The sequence below is a fragment of the Lagopus muta genome, chromosome 3 (genome assembly GCF_023343835.1).
Source record: "Lagopus muta isolate bLagMut1 chromosome 3, bLagMut1 primary, whole genome shotgun sequence".
NCBI classification, from domain to species: Eukaryota; Metazoa; Chordata; class Aves; order Galliformes; family Phasianidae; genus Lagopus; species Lagopus muta.
In genome coordinates, this window is record NC_064435.1 from 69,366,878 (window position 1) to 69,393,794 (window position 26,917).

A 26,917-nucleotide genomic window follows, 5' to 3' on the forward strand; every position below is an offset into this window, starting at 1 on the left:
AGAATTGTAGGGGTTGGAAGGGACCTCCAGAGATCATCGAGTCCAACCCCCCTGCCAAAGCAGGTTCCCTACAGCAGGTCGCACAAGTAGGCATCCAGGCAGGGCTTGAACATCTCCAGAGAAGGAGACTCCACCACCTCCCTGGGCAGCCTGTTCCAGTGCTCCGTCACCCTCACTGTAAAGAAGTTCTTGCGCACATTTGTGCGGAACTTCCTATGCAGCAGTTTCCAGCCATTTCCCCTTGTCCTGTCTCCATTCACCACTGAAAAGAGTCTGTCCTCGCCATTCTGCCCCCCACACCGTAGATACTTATAGACCTGGATCAGGTTCCCCTCTATGTCTCCTCTTCTCAAGGCTGAACAGACCCAATTCACTCAGCCTTTCCTCATAGGGGAGATGCTCCAGGCCCTTCACCATCTTTGTGGCCCTCCGCTGGACTCCTTCCAAGAGAACCCTGTCTTTTTTGTACTGGGGAGTCCAGAACTGGATGCAGTACTCCAGATGAGGCCTTACCAGGGCAGAGTAGAGGGGGAGGATCACCTCCTTTGACCTGCTGGCCACGCTCTTTTTAATACACCCCAGTAAGCCATTGGCCTTTTTGGCCACAAGGGCACACTGCTGGCTCATGGCCAACCTGTCGTCCACCAGGACACCCAGGTCCCTCTCCGCAGAGCTCCTCTCCAGCAGGTCATCCCCCAACCTGTACTGGTGCATGGAATTATTCCTCCCCAGATGCAAGACTCTACACTTGCTTTTGTTAAACCTCATCCGGTTTTTTTCTGCCCAGCTCTCCAGCCTGTCCAGGTCTCGCTGAATGGCAGCACAGCCTTCAGGCGTGTCAGCCAATCCTTCCAACTTCTTATCATCAGCAAACTTGCTGAGGGTGGCCACTATCCCCTCATCAAGGTCACTGATGAAGGTGTTGAACAAGACCAGACCCAGCACTGACCCCTGAGGAACACCGCTAGTTACAGGCCTCCAACCGGACTCTACACCGCCAATGACGACCCCCTGTGCTCTGCAAAATGCGCAAATAGTTTTCATTCAAAACCATTCTAAAACTTGTTCACTATTTCTAAAAAACAATGCAGGAGAGGAATGAGAATGCATGGTTTTGAAACATTTGAAACATTTTCATTTAGGTGATTTGTTCCTGAATGCTTTTTGGGATAGCCATAAATAAAAAAGCAAATAAGCAAACAAACTACCTCAATTGTATAAGCATACTGCCTTTATAAAAAATATGTTCCCACTGTTTTCTAAATCATAAGGTCTTGGTAAGTTATACAAAGTATCATTGATTATTTTTCCTTCTAAGTATTCAGACAACAATTAAGGAACTAGCAAGTCTTTCATCAGGAGCCATAACTAATTAATCCTACTTGTATTACAGAGTTTTTACAGAGAAATCAAGCAGGACCTGCCATAGAAGAAATTTAAAATTATCCCACTAGCAACTTCTTTTTACAAACAGGAAACACGTTTATTCTGCATGAACTCGTAAAAGCCTACTAAGATTCAGGAGAGTTTACAAACATTAACATGGTCAACATGTAAATCCTTCGAAAAGACCTATGGAACAAGAAATTATCAATTTGATTTTTCTAAGTAACCTCTTCAAAGATTTGTCCAGTCCCTTGTCCTTAACAACTCAAAAACTTTTACAGAGAAATTCCGAGACAAGGCTCCACTTCCGTTTGAAGCAACGTAAGACAGCATAACTAAGCTTTGTGTATCAAGCAACAACATAAACTTTCTTAAGAAGGAGTACACTTGCTTTATCTTCCGTAAGAACTGTCTATAGAAAAGATGAATTATAGAAAAGATGAATACACAATTCAAGAAGAATTATGAGTTTATCTAACAAGTTACACTGAGTTGATCAGATCAAAACCATTAAACCATGAACACACTTCTAAGTGAAGACTACATATTTTCTTCCATCCTAATACAGGTTGTAGCAGAACACTGTCATGTTTCGTAATGAAACTTGCAAACTGAAGATTGGTTTGGTTGTTCAAAGTTGTGCATTTGTGACAGTCATCTAGTTGGGCTTTCACGTAAACCATCAGTTTAATATTGTCTCTAAAGGTTAAAAAAAAAAAAACCCACCACTGTTAGTGTATACTAGTTTTACAGTCCCCAAAAGATTTCAGAACCTCTGAAACGATAAATTCAAAACTATCATAACAACAACAGCTGGGCTGATATTTAAGTGTAACTTTTTAAAAGCACATTTCTGTTGCTGTCAGCTATATTTAGGATAAATAAATACGCCCCTGCATTTCAGGCTATGAGGTTACAATGCCTGCTGCGCAGCTGTTTTATACGGGATCATTCACTGGCTAAGGCCAGGCATTTTGGCACTGAAGTATTAATATTCAGCTTGGCAGATTAACATAGCCAGAGGCTGTCAGAAAGGATGAGTGGGACGCTAGGAGTGTGAAGTATATAGAAGACGACATCTATGTTTAGGAGGTGGTTAGTTTAATTATCTATGAAATTATTGATCCAGAGCTAGGAAGCAGCTGAGCAAGTGTTTTAGGGAATGCCGTGAGCAGCCAGCTCATAATTAAAAGAATGTTCATGCCTTGAAAGGAAACTGGAAAGTCGACAGTTGAAAAATACACATTAAACAGAATCAGAACAGAAATTTAAACTATTTGTGTCTGTGTGTGCCAGACACATTTCAGATTTCTTTTTTTCCATATAGAAAATTTCATGCAACTTCAAATACACATTTTTTTTTAGAAATAATGTACCACTTTTTCTGTTAAACTTCCTCAAAATAAGTAATGTAATATTTCTACAGAAAAGTACAGAGCACACCACAAGTTTCTGGTAAATATTTTGGAGCCACTGAGTGTACACACAAATATTCTATGAACCAGGAAAAGAACAAATGACTATGGCCAGAGAAACAGAACCAATCTAAACCTAACACATTACCAGCAGGGAACTAGAAAATTTAACTCCATTCGATCATAGAACGGCTTGGTTTGGAAAGGGCCTCAAGGATCATCTAGTTTCAGCCCCCTATAAAACAGGTTCTTTCAATTTATTTATTTATTTTTTAAGATAAACTCCTTTAATCATTGCCTCAGTTCTAACCTCCTCTGAAGCATCACCACTTCTGTCACTGGGTGTAAGTGAAACTACCCCAAGCTCCTGTTAACGTCACCCTTCTGGTCTCTTTATGTAAATGAGTTCAACCTACAAACAATAGAGAAAGCACTTCAGTTTAAGCCATAGAACAAATATAGCCATTCCTCATTACATAAATACTCAGAAATTAAGCTGTAAATGACTCAAAATTTACAAGGTAGATGTAAGACATGATAAACAGTTTCTTATCTATGAAATGCTATGGCAAAAGTCTCAGGAACACAGCACAAAGCTGCACACCTACACTCCACAAACAGAGGGCAGGGCTTGTTTACACAAGAAAATGCTCAGCCAATTCTGGGACTGCAGCTATTGTGGGACTTACTCAAAAACAGAGCAGCAAAACTGTTCCTTTCTCCTTCTTTGTTTGTTGCTGCAAACCATTTGCCATTGGAAACCTCCCACACAACCTGGTTAGGGCAGCATTTCCCCGAATTTTCTCCTTGGAGCTTATCTGTGCTGCACTGTATATAGCTCAGTATAGCTCTACTCTGGGAAGCACAGGTATCAGTAGCAGCACAGGCATGAACCTGATCACGTGCAAATCTAAACTAGGGGTTAAGCTCAAGTTATCAGTTTCCAACCTACCAGGTCCTGAAATAGATATATAAAAATTAGCCTGGGAATATCTGAGCATGTCAGTCACAATTCACTTGTGCAGCCCTGCACAAGGATGAAGTACCTGCAGAACAAGCATCTGGCACCTCAGAACAACCAGGACTTCAAAATTAAATACAACAAAAACTTGTTACAGAGGATCATCTTTATAGACATTTTGTGGTGTGTTTTTCTCTTTTTTCTTAAATTGTATGCTTTTCCACTGGCAGCCAAGTATTATGATTAGAAAAGACAAAATTAAACTTTTTATATAAACAAGCTTTAACATGGATCCTGAGACAGCAGTTACATAACCAAAGCCCAATTTGATTAGTCAGTTCATTTGACATTTCAATTTTTTTTTTTTAAACCATTTTTACCAACACACTTAATGACAAACATGAGATCTACTTCTACTTTTTAGCCCTGTAATGCCAAGTCTATTTGAGGTAAATATTCATGTAATATGACAGCATTCTCAGAAGTATTTTGTGTATCAGGGCGTTATATTGCCTTCTCTAAGAATATATGGAAAAGAAAGGATTTAAACCTCAAAATCTTCCTTCCAGCACCACAAGCATGCTTCAAGACACACCAGATTTGTTTTGTTCATTAGTCACATTCAATCAAGTGTTTCTTGATTCATCTCATTACCAACATATTACATTAATAGATTATTATATTTTACACATATACATATGTCATATTCCCAATCCCCATGCTTCTTATTTCTGGGAACATTTTACTACTACAAATACTTGTCCTCTTAAAGGCTACAGAATGAGAGTAACTTTATATTAAGGGATAATTTTTGATATGGATTTATTTAAGTGCCACTAAAAGAGACGTGTAGGACTTGTGAATGTGATTAATTCTTTCTTCTCCGTTTCCCCTTAGAAATGGCTTTATTCACCACAGATTGTTTCTCTATTATTGGAAAAAAAAAAAAAAAAGAAAAGAAAAAAAAAGAAAAAGGAGAAGATTAGAAAACACATATTCATATTAGAAAACGTCTGAAAAAACCTGTTCTGATTACTGAGAGTTCAACAGTTAAGATTTAAGAATTTGCTTTTATCTTCATATGATACAAATCAGTAAATATTTAAGTAAGTATAAAGAAAAGCACTCATATCACTTGTATTCTGGGAAGAGAAGAATGGTATTGGTTCTTGATTTCTAAAGGGAATGAAATGACTGGGTAGGTAGTATGGCATTCAACAACCAAGACTTCTCTCCAATTACATTTTAGCAGTTAATTTAGGTATCTTACTTGGAAATACATGAAAACAAGTACTGTAAAGTGCATGATGCAATAGAGAATTCAGTTTCAGCCAGCTGTGTTGAAAAATAGCAAAACTTATCTATGAAACTGAGATTACATACTGCAGATCAGTTCATAAAACAGCAGACATGAATGTTTTACGCAGCATAAACAAATTAAAGAAAGAAAGTGATAAGCATCTCAGCCAAAGAAAAAACAATTAGGAAGTAACCACAACCCAATTCTTTCCTTACACCCTCAACCCCTCTGCCCCTGAAGTCATTTACCAGTCTGTGAACGTAGGCAGCCCCCACACTGGCAGGCTAAGGGTGGGGTGGGAGATGGGAGAAAGCATTGTGGCATCCCTAGTTATTCTTCCAGCCAGCATCACACCCAGCCAGACAGCAAGGACACAAACATGAAACCTTCACAACTCCCTCATCCCCCACACTCAGAGAGCTCTACAAAAGGTTTTATGAGGAAAGCAGCTGGACTGTCAAGGACAGTTTGCTTCTACCATAAACTCTATTTTCTACCATAAATTCTATTTTAAAGGTCATAATTTCTATTTTAAGATCCTAATTACTACCTATGCATTTTTATTTTCAATGTCCATTTTGGGAAGGAAAAGGAAAAGCTGGTAAGTTTAGGACCAGTTCTACTTAGGATCTTAAGGGCACTACAGAAAACAAGAATTAGAAGTTTTGGTAGGGCTAAAATACTGAGGCTTATTCAATGCCTCTGGAAGATGAGGCTGAAAAGCACTTCATTTCAATGAAGTCAAAATTCAGTGATTTGGCAAAATAAAAACTACTAAGCACATATTTCTGCTGTGTTTTTTGTTTTTTCATTGATTTTGAAAAGCTTAATTTTAGAATAGTATTATCAACAATAAACAAAAGCTATTGCCTTTCCTCTTGATAGACTACACTTGTTATACAGCTGCCAATTAAATAAAAAATAACTTTGTGAAAGAGTATTCTCCATCTTCAAAAGTAAAACAAATTCATACGGAGCAAGAATTCCTCAGTATTTCTCACCTATATATATATATATATTTAAGTTCTCACAGATTTCAGTGGTCACAAAAATTCTAGACGTGTGAAATCTCAGCACAGTGAACATATAGACAACTCCTATATCCTTGCTCCGTACCTAAATCCTTGCTAAGAGAAATCAGCTACTGCAATGGAATAAAGACAGCAAAGCATATATAGTATAGTTACAGTACAGCATACCACAAGCAAAGTTATTACAGGTCACCTCCACATTAACAGTGCCTTATCAGCATAAAAACTTCACCCCCCCACACAAGAGGCAGTCTCACTATCAAAGTTACAACACAATCACAGAAGGACTGAGGTTGGCAGAGACCTCTGCTCCAGCAGGGACACCCGAAGTAGGGTACCCCAGGATCACATCCAGCTTCTGAAGATCTAAAAGGAATGAGACTCCACAGCCCCTCTGAGTTTATACTCTGTTATACACTATCAATACCGTGAAATTATAAGCAGCACCAGGGAAAGAGAAACAGGTTAGGCACCATTTTAATGATCTAAAGGCTCCTCTTAGGAAAAAAAACAAAAAACAAACCTAAAACAACTATTGGTAGCAGATCACACCTTACCAACACCTTGGGTTGGAAGTAATCTTAGGGATCATCTAATTCCAGCCCAGAACTAGGGCCAGAACTGTCCTAATGCTTGCAAAGGCCAGGAGTGAAAGCAACTGATATCCTATGCATCTGCTGAAAGCTGGCAGCTGTTACGTTAATTTGATCTACAAATGGGAAGAGTCCTCAATAATTCATCTGTGATTAGAGAATCACAGCATCATTGGACTATCTTGAATTAGTCTATTAGCCTCAGTCCAGTGTGCCCCTCTACTCATTTTGAGTACTGAGATCTGTATTCAGAGAATCATGCAGATAACCTGACAATCCAATCAGTTACGTAGGTGCCATCTGACATACCACTGTCCTATCCACCCCTATATGTAGGGTGATGCAGGAGATTGCTGCAATGGAAAAGTAACACCCGGCAATTTTTCATTTGCAGAGATAGCAAGTTTCTTTTCAGTGAAAGTTACCCAGCTAGAATTGTATAGCACTATTTTAATAGAATCATAGAATTATTAAAGCTGGAAGAGACCTCCCAGATCAAAGAGCCCAATCATCAATCCATCACCACCAAGACAATGCCCACTAACTGCATCCCTCTGCTCCACATCTACACATTTCTTGAATACCTCCAGGGATGGTGGCTCCACCACCATCCTGGGCAGCCCGTTCCAACACTTTGCCACTCTTTCTGAGAGGAAATTGTTCCTAATATCCAACCTGAACCTCTCCTGGTGCAACTTGAGGCCATTCTGTCTCATTCTATCACTAGTAGCGTGGGAGAAGAGGCTGACACCCACTTGGCCACAACCTCTTTTTCAGGTACTTGTAGAAAGAGATGCCCTTGATCCTCCTCTTCTCCAAACTGAACAATCCCAGATTCCTTCACCAGGAGTGCATTGCCCACTCCATCAGCATCAGTTTTCAATCAAAATCAGCATATATTCAGCCCACTCTTATTTCATGCAATATATATTATACTTTGTAGAGTCATAACATATAAGGGCTTGGTTAATAAATTGGTACAATAAATTGAACGGTAAAGGTCGTAAGGAAACAAATCAGAAGACAAAGACCAATAGGAAAATATTCAGAAAGTCAAATTCTATCTTTCTAGAAAAACAGAGGACTGACTAAATCAAGCCAGTAAAAATGTGCCCTTACTGAAGAGTTGCATGTACTATGAAGTTGTGAAAATATTTCTCACAAACTAAGAACACCAACTTCTCAGTGATGGATATGTCGGATTGCAGTTCTAAGCATCAGTGGAAGTGGTAAAGGAGGTTGTTACATTAAAAGAAGGATTCTAAAGGATATTGTCACATCACAAGGATTAGATATATGGCTTAGACAATATTTTTATTCTCAGCAGACTTATGGAGGAAACTAGGAGGAAATGGAAAACAAAAGAGCTTAAATTTCCTATCCATCAAAACTTTTTCTCATAGCAAAGAGCTATTAAAGAAGGTTGGGGTTTTTCTGCTTTGTGAGTTTGCTTTTTTAAAAGACTTTTGGATGGGTAAGCAACAAATTAAATGTATGTGAGGGAAACAGTTCTTAGTAATATATAAATATATTAATATTTTTATTGTTTGGTTGTTTTTTTTTTTTTCTTTAAGAGGAAAACACTTTTGAGTTTTTCATACTTATTCCTGAATAAAGACACACAGTTTTTCTTAAAGGGAATGTAAATCAAGTTGATTAAGCAGTGAGCTAAAGAAAAGGAACTTTTTTTTTTTATAGTTTTTAATCAAGACACCATTTCTCTTCAGAGTGAGGGTAAGAGGCTGCAATTGAAGTAGCTGGGAAACATCCTTAGTACACCCCCATTATAACAGCTCCAAAATTAGTACCTGCTCTTAGAGAAACCTGAAGAACTCTGGCTTCCTCCAAGTGCCCTGATATACCATGGAACAGAGATACAACATCTGAACAGAGTACTTCAGAGGAAGCACGAGCAGTCAAGTTATAGAACATACAGGTGTGCATACACTGTTGATCTTGGTAGATACAAGGAGAACTGTGCCTATGAAAATGGGATTTCTCTACAGTTAGTCACAGACAAGAGCAACTTCACCTGGCCACACTTGGATTCCCCACAGAGCCCATAGCAAAAGGCTGTATTACCTTCAGCAGTTCTTAGCTCAGCCTGCAAAAGTGGCTCTGCACATCTAAAGCTCTGAAGGCCAAACTGCAACTTAACAACCCTACAGTGACAATAATGTTATGGTACATAAGCATTTTAATGGGATATTCCTCACATTGATTTATGAGGCAAAAATGACCCTGTGGAAGAAAAAAAAACCAGAAGATTCAATAGGAAGGAGTGGGTTTTATCTTTTTAAAAGGCAAAGCTTCCTCTGCAGATAAATAAATAGCAGGATGTGGAAAATATATGGGATGTGATGTTCCGTTAGCAGACATCACATCTGTTACTCATATTTTAATATCTCCACTGTCACCCTGAAGCACACCACATGCAATTAAGAGGAAATTGTGATGCTATTTTTTAAGTAACTCATTGTCAACAGTCATACAGCACTAAGCCATATTCAAATCACTAAGTCAGTTCCGCACCAGTTTAAAAAGTTTTGATTAATCCTCAATTCATTGCTTGGCTATTATGATGTGTTATTAAATGCACCCGCCACTTTAAGACTCCCTCATTTCATTTGTAATTATAATAAATATTAATTGCACAGGAGGCCTGGAAACAGCTCCAAAACACGAGCACAGTCCCTGGAGATAGAGTTCAGTGGCAGGACACTGTTCTAAGACCACCCTTCAGACAGACTCAGTAGAGATATAAAACTACATTCATGTACTGGTCAAAATGCATATTTGCTTGGACTTTGCTCAATTAAGCAAAGCAATTTATTACAGCACGTTTTTCTAAAATCAATTTTATCTTTCAGCATTGTTGCAGAAACTTTTCTAATTAGTTCTGGAGACATTTTGAAAAGCAAGGGACAGTGCCTCAAAGTGCACCGACAGCATTGGTCTCCATTATTTTTTTCCTTCCTAGGTGTTGAACAAAGCCAACACATACAGATAACAGAGGGCATACACAAAAAGCATTGCACTTCTCAAGAGTGGCTGGCTGCATCTGTGCTCCAGCACCAGCTTCTGCTCATGCAGGGAGGCATATCCAGCAGCCCCCCTTCCTTCCACCCTCCATTTCTATATTAAAGCCCTCCAGAGCAGAAATCACTTCCAAACTCTCCCTGTACCCTGCAACTTGTTCCAAAAGGCATGGACAATTTGAAGCTGCCTCAGGCTCCGTTCACTGGATTAAAAGAAGCCCAGCAGAGCCTCCTCATTCATAGGCCTGCATCCCCAGCTCCTGCAGAGACAGCAGCTATAGAAGCATTCTATCCCACCTGTTCCCCTCCTCCATAACCAAGCAGATACACCACAGATTCAATCATGATTTTTCATGTACTTTAATAAGAAATTTAAGAAGCGGAATATTAATTCTCATACAAACAGGTAGCACATTGCTGTGAAGCATAACCAGCTTTGTTCTAAAATTATCTTGTGTAAATATTCTGTGTACACCTCCCAGCCAGCCATTTGGAGAGATTTTGGTGTAACTACAGTATACGGCATGGATTCATTTAAAGTCACACCCAACACTTTTGGTAGAAAATTCAGTCACACCTCAAACCCAGCTCCGTGAGAAAATCTCAGAGAGAAATGCCACACGTGCATATGCCAAACCAGTATATAAAAAATGGACACAAAACCAGACAGCAAAAAGGTCAGCATGGGGTACAAATGAATTTATCCATAAGCAGTTCCTCATCACAAGGGAGTACCATCAGATCAACTTGCCGTTTTATTGCATCAGAATATAATGATCATTTTCCCTTAACATTTTTACCTAGCTGTATGCGTTCAATTAGAAGCCACTAAGGCAACATTACAGAAGTTGATTAAATAGTACTGATAAACATGCCCAGGCACTGAAAATTTCATTATCCGTAATGTTTGTTAGAATGACCCCCAGCACAGCTTTCATCCAAGGTAAGTGTCACTCATCCCACTGCCTCCCGCACATGCTCCAAGAGCAGCAATAACTGGTGACTATAGCACACAGGCAGCACGCATGCTGCCTACCCCTCTCTCTAAAGGTTGGAAAGTTTCATGGCATTAATGCAGGATGTGCTGCTTCGCTCCAGTGCCAGGCAATTGTCTTGAGCATATTAATTGAAACAAAGATTCAAACTCAAAAGATTGATATTTTGTACAAATCTCCATTAAAAAAAAAAAAAGTAAGTAGATGCCTACACTTCCCTTAAAGATAGAGAAGAAAACCCCAATAGAATCTTACACTGCCCAGCTTGTTTCAAGATTTTGACACGACGTACTGCAGCTCTGTTTGCAGCACTGTGACTTGTCCTCCCTCTGGCAATCAGCCACGATATAATGAAGTGACTAGAATCTTTCTGACTATTACTTCAACAAGTGGTTGGACAATAACCTAATTAAATGTTTGCTGCCCATCTATCTTCACACTCCACACTGAGCACACTTCACGTATGAAAAAAAATTTGTTTTGTTCTTCCTCCCTATTTGGTAGATTCCAAATGAAAGAGAGATGTGTGTACAAGTGTATGTGTGTGCCTATATTCTATGTGAATGAAACTATGGCCAGTTGGTGTGTGTACGTGTGCACGCAGAGCAGCTGACGTGAGTTCCCAAACTGCAAACCAGACTTGGCTGCATTGCAAGATCATATGATACAGCACATGCAGATGGAAAAGTCTAATTAGATTTTTTGGAACTTTGTTCTCCTTTAAGCACCTGAATAAAGGAGCCAAAGCTCCAAAAGTGCTCAGCAGTAAGTGGATTACATTTTTTGTAGGCACTGCTAGATGCTTAGAACTTTCAGGCAAGGCAAAGCAGAGCCAATATGCAATCACTTTCACCATCTGGTGCAACAGCAATTGGCTCAACAGTGAATAATAATTATTACAACAAAATTCAAAACTACAATGCATATATAAACACTGGCTAACACGGCTTCCTCTGTGGACACTATCAATACCTAGCATAAGTTCTAACCACCTAACCATGCAGTTGAGGTTGCAGAAAGCTGCCCATTTCCATAGATCCTCTCAGAATCAGCATTTCGCACAAAATAGTACTTCCTCTACCATTAGCCTTTACACAGCCTAAGGCTGACCTGTGCCTATTTAAGTATAGGCATATACCCTTGGAAATAAGAAGGGCACTGAGTCACTGAAAGAAAAAAAAAGTTCCAACCAAAAATATCTAAAGGTTATCTTTTCTGGATAAAACTTTTCTTCAACTATTGAGGGCAGAGAAAGACAGGAAGGGAAGACAGGTGTTTCTTTCAACAGCCTTACCAAAGAGAAGGAAGAAGCAAAAAGACTTGCACAGGTACAAACACCAGCCCTTCCCATTTCTCTTATGCCTTGAGAATCACAACTCCACTTGAATACAGCAATTCACCTCCCTGTGCTCAGATTACTCCCAGCAGAACTGAAAAACAGTATCTCCTTAAGTAAAAAAGACTAGGCAGCTCAGATGCCTACAGACAAGGTCAACAAAAGCACACAGGGAGATTTGATTGTGCTCCCTTAAATTTACCATTTCAAAAAATATATAAATCACTTTATTCACTTTTAGCTCACCTTTGGACCAAAACACTATGCCTACATTAGTTCAAAAACAGACCTGTAAAAGAAATCAGCTAGATTAGTTAAAAATTTAATGTTCATACTATACACATTGTATGTTAAGTGCTTCACTAAGCCTTTTTTCTAATCAAGTCACCTGGTCTGAAAAACTCTTAATAGATAGATAACATCTTTTTTTTTTTCTTCTTCATTTTAGTTTTATTAAAAAGAAATCCACTTTCTATGATTCCAAGCTTCTTCAAATTGCAAGGTAAAATGTTAATAATCAAAAGACCTGCTTCAGCTCAGAAGCCCTGGTCTACAACAAGATACAACCAGTGATGCTGCTTTTCATGGAACAGACTCAAAGATCTGAGCTACTGCTATTATTCAGATCAGAATAAATTGCAAACCCCATCACCTCACTTCCTTTTTTATTATTTTTATTTTTTTTTTCCTGTGTTTAAAAATACACATCCTTCCCCTCAGCTTCACGGCTTCCATAACCTGTACATTCCTATGCCCCTCAGAATAGCCAGTAGAAAGCCCATTAGGATAAGGAACATTACAATTACTTTTACATTTATTTCACAATCAAACCTAGCAACATTGCAATAATGGCATTCAAAATGTAGTCCTACAACATTTAAAACAGAGGTCACGTTCCAGCCTCAAAATTAATTTGCTGCATGAATATTGGCAAAGTTGACTGAATATAACATATCTGTTTGGGCCAAGAGTACTTGGAAATCCTCCCATCTTCAGGGGCCTCCCAAACACCTGCAGAAAATAAAAGCAGCTAGGATAGAAAGACTGTAGATATACAGGGAACCCAAATTTCCTTTTCAATTTCTTAAAGAAGAGCTTATTTTCACATATTTAGCACCACAGTCCTTCAACTTTCAAAGCACTTTTTATTTCAAACTTTAAAAACACCCTTTCTCACACTAAACTATTCTGAAGACTATTGTCTGAAACACCATAGTCTTTGGTGACAGAGCAAGGAGGGGCTACCTTTTGCTGAATTCCACCTGAGTTTGCAATATGGTCAACCAGCATGGCTGAGCTAAACAAAGAGCCTTCTGCTGCTGGAACTGATGGACCACTCCCCCTCCACTCAAACTTTGTCCACTCTTCAGGCCAACTCTGACGCTTCACAAGCCAGATATGAGCAACAGATGAATTGTCTCTCATCTGTGCAAGTTAACTCACCAGCCAGGCTCAGAGGATGACCAAAAACACACCTAGACCAACGACTGCCCTTCCAACGGCAGGAAGCACACAGCTAATCCTAGGGCATCTTGACTGCATCTTGAGCCAGGCTGGAGAAGGGAAAGTAATATTCATTTCCACACAACTACAAGGAGACCACCTAGAGCCTAACATCTACAATGCTGTCTGACTTCAGAATGTTTTGTGCTGACATAAAATAATTACAGTTCTGCCATCTCAGATTTCTTCAATTCCGGGGCACAGGTCTGAGATCTTTTGCTTCCATATTAGTTAAAGTTTGAAAGGTTAAACCTCAGCACCTAAGACTGAATGTTGACTGAGAATTATTAAACTATGTTGCACTGTTCTTTAGTAAACACAGAAAAAATGCTGCCACTTAAAGTGCTTGCTGTTCGGAGTATTATGAATAACTTAAATGGAAACAAGAAAACAAAAATCTATTGACATTCTTCACAGAGACTTTCCATTATTTGTTAGTTACATATTTTGACACCTTGCACTGAACAAGTAACAATTTTTCTCCCATCCTTTCAGATGCTTATCTTCTTTATGTACCACTGTTACAATATTAATAGGAAGTATATCATCTCAGCTCTTTATTACTTAAGGGGAGAAGAAAAAATGACAGACTCAGGCCAAGTTTCAGTCACACAAGTAACATGCAGTAATCTCCACCATCCTTGGCTACCTCCCAGCTCTTGGGCTGATCCTTCATCATCCGCTTGTGAAGACAAAAATGTCCAGAGTGATCTTGAGCGATATCTATTATGTTGGTACTTTTTCCCCATGTCAGCACAACACTTTCACTCCACAGGGTGCAGTGAAATCTTCCCCACACCACAAAATCCCACAATTTGGAAGAACTGTCATTTGCGAGGCACAGGGCCCAGCCCTTGGAACAAATGAGGCCTGTCCAAACTTAGTGATATATTCTGTCTTCCCAACTCCCTGAACCCCAGCTAGCCCATCTATCAAAAGATGAAAGGATGTGAGCTTATTGCTGCTACAGGAAATAGGTAGTATAACCATTAAAGGCCATATTTTATCTCAGAAAGTTTCCAGAATTCTTTTTTTTTTTTTAGCTGAGTTATTCAAAATCATAAACACAGTATATCTGAAAAGAACAGCATAGTCAATTTCAGCTAAGACCTACACTTTCTTCACTTATATCTCCTCTTCAGGCTTAAGTAAAATACTGTTAGTAAGCCACATCCTTCAAAAACAAGAATTAGCCAGACTGGTTACAATACATGTTGCAGATAAGTAACTGAAGGAAGTGAGTTTCTAGATCCAGCTGTTCTGGGCAGGACACAAAGACAGGTCAGGAAGGGGACTGAGATATCATGTCACAGAAGGAAAAAAAAAAAAAAAAAAAAAGAAAAAATCAGATTATCTGGGTCAGTAAGTTTGAGATTAGCAAGGGAAGAGAGAGGGAAGGACCATGAAGAGACAGGAGGTCAGGAATGAACAGTGGACAGAATAAACTCAGCATGGAAAGACTGTAAAAGTAGAGTGGCCTACCTCGGCAAGAAAAATCAAGGACCTAGATAGGGATGAACAATACTGGGAGATGTTGAAGTATTAAACATTCTTACTGGTATTTATTGGTATCAAACAAAAAACAGCCTGTGATCACAGTCGCAGAATGACCTGGGTTGGAAGGGAACTCAAGGATCATCAAGCTCCAACCTCCTGCCACAGGCAGGGCCACCCATCTCCCCATTTAATACTAGACCAGGCTGCCCAGGGACACATCCAACCTGGCCTTGAGCACCTCCAGGGACAGGGCATTCACAGCCTGTCTGGGCAGCTGTTCCAGCACCTTACCACTCCCTTGGTAAAGAACTTCCCTCTGACATCCAGCCTAAATCTTCCCTCCTTCAACTTAAAACCATTTCCCTTTGTCCTGCCATTATTTACCCTTGTAAAAAGTTGGCTCACCTCCTGTTTATAGGCTTTCTTTAGGTACTGAAAGGCTGCAATGAGGTCACTCCACACCTTCTCTTCTCCAGGCTGAACAAGCCCACTCCCTCAGCCTGTCTTCGTAGGGGAGCTGCTCCAGCCCCCTGATCATCTTTGTGGTCCTCCCCTGGACTTTCTCCAACAGCTCCCTGTCCTTCTTGTACTGGGTCTCCAGACTTGGACACAGTACTCCAGATAGGGCCACACAAAAGCAGAGTAGAAGGGGACAATCACCTCCCAGTCCCTGCTGGCTACCCCTCTTCTGATGGAGCCCAGGATACCATTTGCTTTCTGAGCTGCAAGAGCACACTGCTGGCTCATGTTAAATTTTTCATCCATCAGGACCCCCAGGTCCTTCTCCACAAGGCTACTCTCAAGGACTGCTCCTTCCAGTCTGTATATATGCCTGGGATTTTTCCAGACCACATGCAAAACTTTGCACTTTGCTCATTAGATTCACCTGTGCCCACCTTTCAAGTCCATTGAGATCCCTCTGAATGGTGTCCCTTCATTCAGCTGTATCAACCGCATCACTCAGCTTGGTGTCAATATAGCAAAGCCCACATAAATGCTTATTGGAAACCACTTCCAGCCTCCACCGTTCTTCTCCTTAACCCTGAAATACACTGCCATGTTCTGATCCATCTCAAAGCTGGCTCACACAGCAACAAATGACTCCTTAGCATACAAGTCTGCATTATAGGTCACCTTTCAGACAAAGATACGTTCGCTTTATTTTAGTGGCTATTGGAAGGTTGATATGTTAAAATATTGAATTTTGTGATAAAAGAGGCAGAGAACTAGGGAAATAGAACAGAGTTTAATGAGTACAGGAGTCAGCTGTGAAACTGGAAAAACCAACCTTTAACGTAAACTCCTTTGATCCTAAATCTTGTAGTAAGTCTAAACGCATTACGTTGAACAATCACATGACTGGAAAATATCAGGGTTTCAAAACCAAGATAAAAAAGGTTTGTCAAATGGGCAGAGTCAGAAAACACGGATTTAAAACAATATTGTCAGGAGTCTTCATTTTTTTAAGCATTTTCTAGTTTAAGATTTGAAAAAAAAAAAATCCAAAAACACAACAACAAAACATGACAATGAACAAAATGACCTGGCATCAGGAAAACATTCCTCAGCATGGAAAATGCTTTCATGTTCATTCTACAAATACTTCAGAAATACTTCTCAAAACAGTCTCTAGAGTTATGTAAGACCTTCCATCCCATTGCATTAGTTTCCTGTCAGTGTTCTTTAAAATAATCCTTAATTACTTATTCTTTCTTTTCACATCTTTTTCTTTCATTAGTATCTACATAATCATCAACCCCATACAGCTTCTATGATTGTAACACAATTTCTCTGTCACATCTGTACTGCTTTTTGCTCAATGGGATGCTTAAGAATGTTGCATAAATTACCAAAAATAATAAAATTATAAATAGTGTAACGTACAGACATTCGTAGATTTCAAAGATTCTCATAAAGCTTGGAGAGGCTGCAAAACAGGCACTTACATGTCTTTAGCAGAAATTCACACCAATTTTGATTGAAATGCGATGCTGATAGAGTGGTTTGGAAAAGCAATTCAAATTTGAAGTGTCACAGATTGAACAAATCCAGGTCCGTGATGACATGTCCTATTCCCACTTGGTATCAAACAGAGCAAGCTGTGCCAGAACAGCTTGTGTGGACGTGCTCAGTGCTTGGAAAGGAGCATTCCTATGGTCAGACTGGGATGCTGGAGTCAAAAAAGCAGTAGATAGAGAATGATAACAGAGACCTGTGTCAACTGTACACCAAAGCAAAAAAAATTTAAAAAAATTTAAAATATGAAAGAAAAAGTTCAAATAATTAATCTCTTAATTAACAACACACAGCCTGGTATATGCGGGAGAAGAAACTGTCACCAAGTTCTTGCAGCCACTATTAAGAAAGTAGTCTGACCTAGTCCAGCACTTGACTAAATTTCTACAAACATTGAAATAAAGGTCTGGTGCTAGAAGGGATTGTTTAATTGATTACAGTTTAAACTTGTAATCAGGATCAGATATTTTTGCTACAGAAAATATTGTTCATTAATCCGTGGTTTTCAGCCCAAGCAAGCACATGTTTAGAAACTACCAAAGTTATCCAGAGGTATCCTTAAAAAAATAGCTTCCCTAGAGCTGTGAAAATGCGCTAACTTTTCCAAATGACAAAGCAGCAGCCAAGGTTTCTGATTATCCAGGACACAGAACCTGCTTGACACCAAGCTGGTGATTAATGTTTGCATCCTCATGACTTCATCACCCTTTCTTTCAGAGGGACTGACCTTTAATTTCTGATAAAGATTGCTTCCAAGCTTCTGAAACCAGCACAGTGTTACTGATAAGAATGAATTCCATTTGTATTCTCAAGAATATTATGACTAACCTGGAGAGGGCAACTAAGTACAAAAAATGCCACTTCAGGTTCTTCTGCTATCCCATTTGAAGGTCCAAAGAAATTTGGTGGCCTGCCACGAATTAAGTTACAACAACAAGCGGTCCTTTGCAATAAACATACTGAGAGCAGCCAGCCAACAGCCTTGAAGTGTCCTTCCAGGGCACAAAAACACATCTCAGCAGGGAGCAGTAACCCATGCCAAACTCAAGCTGACCACTTGTACTTCAAATTCCTGCTTCCACTCCTGGTCTGTCACCTGATGCTGGAACTCAGATGTGTTGCATGCTTCAGCCCAACAGCCAATGCTTGAAGCTCCTTCAGTTTCAATTGGTAGCCTTATGCTACTGCTCTGTCCTTGCCAGCACCACTTGTGTGCAGCCCTGCCCCCATCCCACACTCCTGTTTGGCTGGAGTGGCTGTGGAAGGGGCATGTCATACAGGTGGGTGCCGACTTGGATGACACTGGGGCTTACAAAGGAGAGAACAATGCAATTGCTAAGGATCAATCCTCAGTCTGTTCATCCAGCCATGATTACAAAGTCATATCTGCTAACTTCCTTTGGGTGCCTCCTGTGTTTTCCAAGCATCCAGCTTACAGGTGGGATGTAAATTAAACTATCATGAGGCAGACATAAGAACTGCAGATTAGATTTTCCACTTTTAGAGTTAAACACAAGTTTTCTAATTTGCAAACTCTTGATCTTGATTTTCCTCCATGGCTTGTTTTTGAAGTGCTGGAGTAACAGAAACAGTAATTGAGCACAAAAAGCACTAAATGACATTAAAATCTCCAAACAACATATGATTTTAGGCATGTAGGTAGAGCAGAAGAAGTGAACAGCCTAAGCTCCTACGTAACAATCCCAATTCACCATCTGCCCAAAGAAACAAAAGACATGTGTGACAAAGAACCCATCTATGTAATCATTCCAGAACAGTTTTTACTTCATGGCCTCCAAGCTGGCCAACAAGCACAAAGGAAAAACAAAAACAAAAAAAAGCCACAAGACTTGTAGGCATGGTAGAGTGGTGTTAACTCAAAGCCGGCAATGCACTGAAAAGCTGCACTGCTTTCATAGAACCATTCAATTGTTTGAGTTGGAAGAGACCTTTAAAGGCCATCTGCAATGAACATGGACAGTCTGGAGCCAACTCTCTGACAGCCAGCTTCAACCAAACACAACAAGCTTAATTCTGCCTTTAGGAGAGTTATCAGAGCACATTCAGAAGCACAACAGGACACTAGGGAAGAAAGCAGCAGCATCTCTGTTCTTCTTGTCATATAAAATATCCATATATATATAAATAATTATTACTTTAAAGTACCAGACTGAGTTTGATGAAGTTGAACAAAACAATATAACAGTTTTAATGAGTTAGCAGGGTAGTTCTGGAAGCATCTTTCACAAACTGCCCTCAGCCTCAGAATTATATTAGTGCAAATGAACAATTTGGATATTTTGCAGCAGAGTTATCTTCCTCTGCTTTTGTAACGATTTCATATGAATTAAGAGAGCTGGATCATGCTGATGCACTTAAGCCCAAGTGAATTTACAGTCAAGTAAGAGCACAACAGCCACTCTCTCTGTTTGATATTCCACCTATGAACAAGCTGTACTATTTCATTCACGTTCCATAACAAATGAACACATGGAGATAGGAGGTGTAAAATACTCTAAACTTACACACAGTATCAAATCAACCCAAAACGTGTTTTTTTTGGCTGAGTACCTTTGGGGTAAGTAACACAACACCAAATTTCAGAACAGTGTGGAACAAGAGATCAGTGCCAACTAGCAAAGAAATTATTAACATATGTGGTACAGCTCGAGCAACGTAGCGTAAACTGCTAAAACTGCAGAATTATAATGAAGAACGCAGATGGTATTTGATGACAAAAATAAATGAAAGCAACTCATACGCCTTGTTAAAAACAGTCTATATTAGCTTATAATTTGTTTAGCAACAAATCGTGTTCTGTCCCTTGCAAACAAAGAACTTATGATCAAAATATAAGTTAATAAGTGCACAAATAATGCTACAACTATGTTTGTTAAAAAGCAGATTTTGTCTCAAAAATTTCATATGCATGTCCCTGGGGAACAGTTCCATACACACTCAAAGAGACAGTAGACCAGGCTTAAAGATGAGTAGAGTACTCTTTTTCTAGCCCACTCACAAATAAAGAATTATATCTTTGAAAGCTGTTGAGAAAAAGAAAGGCTTCTCTCAACATTTATCTTCACTTACAGTGGAATATAAAGAATTGATAATAAACACTGGTGGGCATAGAGCTGACAGAGTTACAGAACTTTAGAATAAGTCAGGTACAAAGGCATAGTATACAGTTAAAAATGCAGGAAGTTATTGTACATTCTTGGAAAAAATACATTTTTATTCTAAAATACTATATTCCACAATCCCAAGGCAGAAAATCTGTTTTCTATAGGAATTCTATTTAATCTGTAATTAAGCTTTTAAGCATCAAGAGTCAGTGACCTTTTCACCTCTATAATAAAATATGGCAAAGTAGTGATTTGATGTAAGTTTCTCCTACTCACTCCTTTTACCAGCATCATTCACAGCTTCTAATGCAAATCAGATGATAACAGCACAATTCTGAATAACACAAGATAGTTAGGTGTGTCTTTTTCAACTTTTGTTCATTACAAATGAAGTTAACTCAAATCCAGGACTCAAGCACCCAGCAGAAAAAGCCTCCTATTACCAGTCCCTTTGCTGCTCAACAGTTGACAGCCAGTGGTTGCAACATTAAGGTGATCCAGGTAGAATCCAGAATTACAAGAATGGATCACTCTGCTACCACAGCTCCTGCTGCAGCTGGATCACAGTACCCCCAACACCCTCACAGGCTGTGATGCAGAGCTCCCTACATATAAAATGACTTTGGAAGTTCAGCACAAAGCTTAAGGTACCACAGTACTTAGGCTCAAGAATAATTTTATCTATCTCTGTTGAATTTCTTTTGCACTGATCATACCACCAAGAAAAAAAAAAGCAAAAGGATACTCTTACTATAGCTTCCAGAAAAGTTGCCGGACTAAAACAAGGCTGCAGCAGGGCCAAAGGAACTGGAAACAAAGGCCAACTAAAGGCTGCAGAAGGGCCAGATTGAGGGGAAACATAGCATAAAGCAAGGGCTCTGCAGGACCAAAGCAAGGGCAAACAAACACCAAAGCAAGAGTAAATGAAGGCGGTAAAGATGAATTTGTAGGGCAAATTTCTAACCAATACATCTAGAAAAGTTGTACCTTTAATTGAGATGATCATTGCAAAATAACTCTGATTAGTTTATTTAATATCTAAAATATCAATTTTATTTAATTGTAGACTTGACTGGAAGTTATTTTTCATCTAGCAGTCAGGATTAGCCATGTTTTTTCATATAGTTACGTTAACTTTATAAAACATGAACTTATGTCATTCAAAGCTCATCCCATAATCCCTTAATTTATTGATCAACATACACTTAGCTTCAAGTACAAATACTGGTATTCATTATTCAGCACTGAAAATTCACATCTGAAGGTAAGAAGCATCACAGGATCGTGTAATAACTTAGGAACATCTACACACTTCTAGCAACATGTAGGACACATGATAACCCCAACAGAGCCTCTGAAAATAATTGCATGTACAGGAATGTAAGAATTAAGCCAGAGAAACTGAGAACAAAAATAACATGGTTGAATAATGCAAGAAATACTTCTCTATAATTTTCAAGTAGATCCAGAACTGAGCTTATCATATATTTTACACAGACGAATATACCATATTGCAAAGAAACTTTTATCAACTTATTGTTCTTAACAGTCAATCTCTGGTGCTTTAATCCTCCACTAGTCCCTCAAAAGGACTATTTCCAGAATAAAATATTTTTAATATATTTGTGATCTGCTTTATCAGAAGCTGTTTCACATGGCACAATAATGCTACCACTTTAAAATTATCACCACGCCATGGAACATCTGCAAAGCTATGTAAGACCTGCTGGAAGTCAGACCACTTCCTACAGGCCATGTTGTAACTCTGCAAACAGTTTTTGCTAAGATACCTAAGCCAGAACAGAAGCAAAGAAAAAGTGTTGAGAATCCCATAAAAAGACACTGTCACAAAATATAGCAAAATATATTATGGTATCTAAAAACTCAAGCTCCAAAATAGACTCCCACTGCCACAGCAGTGCAGCAGGCCCCAGGCCATCAAAACAGCAAGTCCCCAATTGCCATGGTGATGCCACAGGAGCTGCAGACAAGCACAGCACCACATGCGGGGATGGCATGGGCTGACCCCAGATGCCCACTGAGCACAAGTCTGCTCCAAGGCTAACATGAAAAACTTCAGTAAATGTGCTCAGAGCTGACATAAAACATCAACTATATGTGCACGGGCACAGAGCAAATATATCCGAACAGTATCCAAAGCCTCCTGCCAACCAGAGCCTGCATGGATCCAGCCCCAGATATTTATGGTTAGTAGGTATTGACGTATACTTACTGCTTACAGAAAATACCAATGCCTGGAGCCCAGCTTTACATCACTAAATCATCAGCAGAATTGGGCACCAACATCGACAGCTTCAGCAGAGAAGAAAAAGAACTGATAACTTCACAATAAACAATTTACCTCTGAATAAACTGGTAATACCTATAAGCATTGGAGAAAAAAATTTAAAAAGTAATAATCACACAGGCCAAATTGTTTCATCGCTTCTTTAATTTTACATGGAAATGTACTCTATATCTCAAATCTGGTTTATGTTGTGTCCTCATGATGATCTAGCAGATGCTAAATCAAGTTCTAATATGTAGCTGCACTCTCTTAATAACTTCTACAGGTTGTGTTCTAGGACAAGAGCCAGTGGCTAATAATCTTCCCATTATTGATTCTTCCTAGATGGAATGGAAACTCATTTACTTGGCCTTTTGACACACAAAGACCCTGTCTTGCTTATTACAAATACATATCTATACGTGTAGTTTGGAGGACGCCTTAGCTGGCATGGATTTGTTTTTTACCACAGTAATTCTCTCTAAGGAGAAGGAAATAGGTAATAAAATATAGCTTCAAAGATGACATGTATGGCATTAGCAGGCAAAAAAGAGAACACATCATGACCTATCTGCTAGCCACTAACTTCCCACCATTTCCATAGGACTGACCAGCTCAGATCACAAGCTAGAATACATTCAAAAATCCCACTGCGTGCCCAGGCCAAGACACCAGGGACTAACACATTTTCTTCCATTGAGAACCGTAGACCACAAAAGTTTAACGGTTTAGAAATGCACAAAGAACTGATGAGGAGGATTTTCAGGGACACAAGATCTTTTAGGTGACAAATTGAAGATAAAGGGTGTATCACTTCAGTAGCTAGACAATTCATTTTAGACAGTATGAAAAAAGATCTCTCTTCTTGTATAATAGTAAAGTGGAAATTACAGATCTGTGTGTCACTTCCCTCCCCTGGTATCAATGCTAAAATGATATAATGGAAGAAACCCAGGTTTTTGAGATCACAGTTAGCTTCATCAAAGCAGTATTTAACAGAAGTGCTTCATGTCCTCTTCTTCTGCTGTTTGCCAACATTTTAAAAATGTATTCTAGAGGAACAGACATTTACCTAGATGTACCATTTTGCATATCTGTTAGAGAACAAATGCAATTCATCTTACTCTCCTTTTTATTATTAATTGGTAAGACTTCAAGGATGTCTTTATTTTACCCCAGTACCAATCTGATTAATGAATGCAAACCTTTCACCTTTCAATTGCATAATAAATTCTGACTGCTTCGTGAAACTGATTAAGCCTGTCATACCCCTGTCCATGGATAACATAAAACGCATGTTTGGTACAGAACCAATTATCTTTTACTGATGGAGGCATTCTTTCTTCCTTTGCTTCCCCTCTCCCCCTCCCTTTCTTTTTATACCTGCCAAGTCCTCTTGCTGACATCTTTCTACTGCAGAACAGCGAAAAGCAAATAATGAAACAAATATTCTCATGTTTTCGAGATTCAAACAAGAGTATTGCCTTGGGTTAATTCTCTACAGGATATTTCTGTCAAGTATTGGAAGACCTCAAGAATATACAGTTTCAGACATTCAGCTACTCCATAAAACATGCTGGAAGATGCCAAATAAAACAAACATGGTTGTAACAGACAGGGTTGACCTCAGGATGTGCTACTCAGGCCTCATAAAAATACAGCATTAAGAAGGACATGCAGCCCACATAAAGAAGGAATTTGACAAGATCTCCATCAGTCCAACCTAACCAACCTATGTTTTGTTGATCCTGTGATAGTGACAACAAACAAGTAGCACTCACTCAGGGCACAGTGAGCAACCGAAGGGGAACTAGAAAATACTGGCGACACAGAGGGGAAAGGTAGATGCAGTATACTGCTCTTTCCCAACATAATTAAATGCTTGTCCAGTAGAAAAACATAGAAATCATAGGATGATCCCAAAGAAATAATTTTCATTCTCTGTTCTATTAAGTAGGTCTGTAAAAGAGCTGGAACCATCAGCTCCAAGCAAGTAATGAGCACTGTGCCTCATCTATGGGAGAGTGACTATATTTGCATTCAACACAATTAAAACATAAACAGCCATGCGTTATTTGGCAAACAGAATGCATTTTTTTCCCCCACTACTGGGTATTATCAAACGTCAAAGAGATCCCATGGAGCCAAAACAACGAGTGCTAATAATAAAATAAAATCTACTTATGCCTTCAAGAGCGTACGGATCTGAAGATAAACTTGGATGACAAGATCACATGCAAAAGTTAAAGCAGAAACATTTCCAATTCTTTTTCCAAGAATGCACTCTTGCAAAAAATGAATGGTTTTTCATGTTTGTTTGGGTTTTTTTTCTTTGTTCTGTTTAGGGTCCATTTTTTCTTGTACAATGTTTGGGAAGAGGAAGTTTTCAAATGTGCAGATGTTTGTGATCACACACTAGCAGCCTGCTGAGAAACATAACTGGTATCAAGAATGAAGTTATTCAGTCATTCGCAAATCGCTGTTCAAAACTGTTGCTCTCAGTCAAAGAGGTGATTAATGGAGTCCAGCAATGACACAGACTACCCCCTGCCCTTGCAAGCTCTTTGATCTTAATGCACTTAAGCTACTGAAGTAAACAAACCAATCTGGGTGTTCAGTTAGCTCATTGTCTCATTAAAAATTATTTGACTAGACAAGTGGTAAAAGAATATTGCACATGTCCCCAGATTCAATTTGGCATTCTGTAATCATAGCAGCAATTACATTTGGAAAAAGTCAAGAAATTAACAGTGGCAGAAAATGCTCAACCTTTCATTACGGACTTTCATGTGCAATGAAGTTAATATCTTCTAATCACCAGAGTACAGCAAAAACGTTCCTGTGTGTTTCAAAGAGGCCCCCGGTAACTACAGACAGCAGGCAGAAGTCTCGATGTTGGCAAATTTTATGTTCAAAACATAACAACATGTTGTCTCTCTCAGCTAGGAGACCTGCAGATTACAACTTCAACATCCCTCAAGAACACCCTAGAGTCTGGTGTCAGACTGCACTTGGCATTTCATGCAGGCACAAGTCTTTCTTGCATGTTTTATGATTGAGACTGCAAGTCTGGACGTAGCAAATCATAGTACCAGGGCTAAGGCATTTTGCTTCTTTATTTAAATGCCCAATGCCCTGCTTTAGTTCAGCTTAAATAAAAAACATGAAATCACAATACCTGCAAACTGTGCGTATACTCAGAAATAGAGTGACTACCATGGGGGGCATGGAGAGAAGTCGCATTGTTGGTACCCAGATATGGCTTAGACAGGCTGACAGCAGTCTGCTGTACAAGAAGCGTAGCAGGGAGCACCAACCAGGGTGTGGACCAATGACCACTTTAATTCCTTTTAAAGGGTACTGTGTATCACAGCTATGTACCACGTTGGACTGTCCCACAGTAACCGGGGCATCCCACAGTGTTATTGCCGATTGCTGTTATCGTTGTCACAGAGTGCAGAAAGGAAAAAAAAAATTAAGTGGCATCACGTAAAGTGGAGCTGACAGCTTGCCATCTTTGCTTTTATAAAATGTCACTGTCCACATATTTCACAATATATCAAAGGCTGCTTTCAAACCTTCACGGTAGTTACCAGAGTCTCATCTTTCATCACATTCCTCCTGACAAATTAATACCAACTTCCCATATCTTATGAATGAGAGCAACGTATGTTTTCTACATATCCTGATCAGCCTCTCTGCTCTTAACTGACTCCAAACCCATCCCCTAACACCCTTCTCCTTCCTGACCACTCATCACAATCTCTATTTTCATTTTCTCAGATGAGAATTTTTAGTAAGTGTTCTACACGTACCAAAAGCACTGTAACCTGACATAAACTTTGAAAAGCTTGTTTAAATTTAACACAACACAAGACAGAAGAAAAGAATACTTTTCTTTGGTTGCACAACACAGTCATCACCCAAGAAGTGCAATAACAGTACCATTTCCATACTGACATAGAAATAATCCACTCCAAACGCAAAGCTCTGGTGTGACAGGACATCTTAGTAGATGATGTTACCATCTGGTAAATTCTCAGCAGATGGATGATCTGCGAGACCAAAGGCATGCAAAAGTGATGAGTCAAAAATAGCTGAGGAAATAAGGAAAATACTTATTCTGCGCATCAATTCCGAAATTGAAGGGGTAAGAAAACAAAACAAGCAAATAGTAATAATAATAATGAAAGCTGTAGTCAACTTACCTTCAGAAACAATTTCATTCACTACAAAAAGGCCAAAGGTTAGCCCCAGCCACTACTGTTATATGGTTTTAGTAAAGACTTTTGCCACCACTCCCCGTTCACCCACTGTAGACCCTAGAACACAGGAGAACCTATCACCTCTGGGCTGCAAAATTCAATATGTGGTAACTTTAACCATCTTAATCTCCCCTAAGCTTACTTCTAACTCTAACTTACTGTATAGTCA

General features: G+C 39.2%; 1 protein-coding gene across 5 annotated transcripts in view; it reads right to left on the reverse strand.

Moving 5' to 3' along the window:
* Positions 1-26,917, reverse strand: part of SEMA5A (semaphorin 5A) — a 313,513-nt gene that overhangs the window by 268,524 nt on the left and 18,072 nt on the right. The window lies entirely within an intron of this gene.